The following is a 2,809-nucleotide window of genomic DNA, read 5'->3' as shown; positions in this document are numbered from 1 at the left end:
TAGCCATGTCTCGAGAGGATCATATGAGATATCACTAAGGAGAGAAGTCACCTCGGTCTCAAGGGCTCTAGCTCGTGATCTAGTCATGGGTCCTCTTGGTGCTTGGTGAGACGATGGAAGGTCCATGGGGATGACTGAAGGATGCTCCGCATCAGTATGGTTATGTATGGAAACTAGTAATATTGTCTTTCTCTGTCCCATACTTTATAGGTTGCTGATAATGAGACTCCCATAATTTTCAACAGATGAGGTTCAAGTTGGATAGCCCAGATGATGCAACCAGACAAGCTTGCACCCATGTTTTCAAGTCTTCTCTGCGACAGTATTGGTATAACTTGAGGAAAACTCACTTTGAAGGCAAGGCTAGCAGTGAACTTGCCCAAACATCTCCAGTGGAAAATATATCAGATGAAGACTGGAGAGGCCTTGTTAAACACTGGTATGATCCAAAGTATCAGGTACATTATATATATGTGATCACATCACATGTTGGGGTCCTATTTATGCATGTGCCTCACAAATCTATCTTCTTGTAGGTGAACTGTTCAAAGAACAAGGCCAACCGTACGAAAGTGAAATTCCAACAGACGACATGATCTCATAGCTATATTGCACACTATGAGGCTCTTGTAATTAGTTGTTGTTTCACTCTTTTTGCTGTACCATATTATCAGATCTATATTGACTTGTTCCAAATGCAGAGGAAAGCCCACAAGGACCAAAAAGTACCTGAACCAAATGCTGTGGGAATCTTCAAGGACCGTCACACCAGCAAGACAAAGGGCATGACTACAGCAGTCAAAGCCGCTATTGTAAGTCCTTAATCCTCATGCCTTTTAACTACTACTTACTCTGACTTGTGCCTTGAACTGCATGGTTTGCAGCCAATGTCTATTACTCTTTTCAATTTTATACACAATTGTCTTAGCGTATCATTGCACCTTACAAGGTTTAAAAGAGAGGAGTGATGTTCCTTTGATCTTGATCTGTAATCTAGTTCCGTGCTGGACTTGCCCACACAATGTTACAATTGCATGTTTGTTTGTTCTCAGTTGTTTTGTGATATGAATGATGTCATACTATGCTTACCGTATTGTAAACTTTTTCTCTTTATCCTTATTTGTCAATACAATGTGAAGAAATAGACAATACATTAGCCATGGTACATGGTCATATGTTTGGAACCTGGTTTTATTATGTACTTTGCAGTAAAATACAACTAATATTTTACATGGGTTCACCAGAATAAGTTCTGTATATAGACCAAAGCTATTTTGTTTGGTTTTGCTGCCTCCTTAATATCTTCTGTTCTGGTACTACTAATGTAATAACTCAACTTTTTAGCGAGCTATGAAAAAAATGGTGGAACCGCCACCTTCTGAAGGTGGCGAGGCAACTATAACCGCAATGTCAGCTCTTGCTGCAGTGGGCCAGTACCTGTCCACTAACAGTGCCGAAAGCACGTTCCTGCGTAATACTGGGTTGGTTGTTAAGGCAATCTTATCCAAACTGCCTCATGATCAAGATATGCAAGCTCAAAGCAATGTTGTATCTATGCTCCAGACACAAGTCCATTCCCTAACAGAGACCCTTTGTGAAACAGGGAGAGACATTGTTCGATGTCGTCAAGATATGCATGGTTTTGAAACCAGACTATCAGACATTTGTATGTTGTTCAGGAGCCTAGGAGAAATGAAGGCGAAGGTTATGGTGCTCCATCGGACAATACATCATGAAAACGTAACAGTTAGGTCAAATGAACCGACCTTCTGAACTTTTGGTGGTGCATTTATCTGCCAGACTGTTAACTTTTATGCCAACCTTCCTTTTGTTTTATAGTTGTAATTTGTTTTGTTGCGATACAAAATTTGTTCTTAACATGCAGCCACCGGCTGAAGAAAAGAGCAAGCCATTTTTGTATAGTGTAGGGTGTTCCATATATTTGCACTGGTGGCGATCTTTGATGCCTAGTGGATGTAATCTGTGCAATCGCCTTAATATCCTAGCATTAGTTTTGGGCTTATTTATTTCCTAGTCTTCTTTTCCCCTGGTTTGCTAGTGGCCGCAACAACCATGGGCCATATACAGACCATGGTAACCTTGACCCTGCTACAGGCCATAGGATCCATGGGCCTCCTACGGGCCGTCGATAAATGAGCCTCCAACAGGGCCGTAGAATTGGTGGGCCTTGGGCCGTCGGATAGATGGGTCTACATGGGCCGTAAACGGGAGTAGTTGGTATCGGCCCAGCACGATAACGGGCCGTTAACAGGCCAGAGGATAGCAAAGGCTTAATTCTGTCATAGGCATAACGGGTCGTTAATGGGACAGAATATAGGACGGGCTGGAAACGACGCAACTGGTTAACAGGCCACAGACGGGCCGACTCTTGCCACGGGCCAATTTTGGCCCATTAGGGGAATAGGCCAGTAACGGGTCAGAAGTAATTGAGGGCCGGAAAGGAGCCCAAGAACATATGGGCCATCAGTAGGCCGAAAGCTAACATGGGATGGAAACGGCCCATGTGAATTATGGACCATTAATGGGTACAAAGAAATTTACTGTTCATTATGGGCTAGAGTCACCGTGGGCCTCTAAAGGGCCTAAAGATACCAAAGGCCTCATATGGGACGAAAGACGTCGTGGGCCATACATTGGCCAAAAGTGAAACGGGCTGGTGTTATTTTCGACGGCCCACATGACATTGTTGGGCCGATTTCGGGTAGGCCCTAACGGGCCATGAGTTACCGGGCCGTAAAATGGGCTATTTGCGAAGAGACTGTTAAGAGGCTTTTCATGGGCCAGCCCG

Source organism: Triticum dicoccoides, chromosome 7B (assembly GCF_002162155.2).
Source record: "Triticum dicoccoides isolate Atlit2015 ecotype Zavitan chromosome 7B, WEW_v2.0, whole genome shotgun sequence".
Classification (NCBI taxonomy): domain Eukaryota; kingdom Viridiplantae; phylum Streptophyta; class Magnoliopsida; order Poales; family Poaceae; genus Triticum; species Triticum dicoccoides.
The sequence above is the reverse complement of the archived record's forward strand: the minus strand, read 5'-3'. Positions refer to the sequence as shown.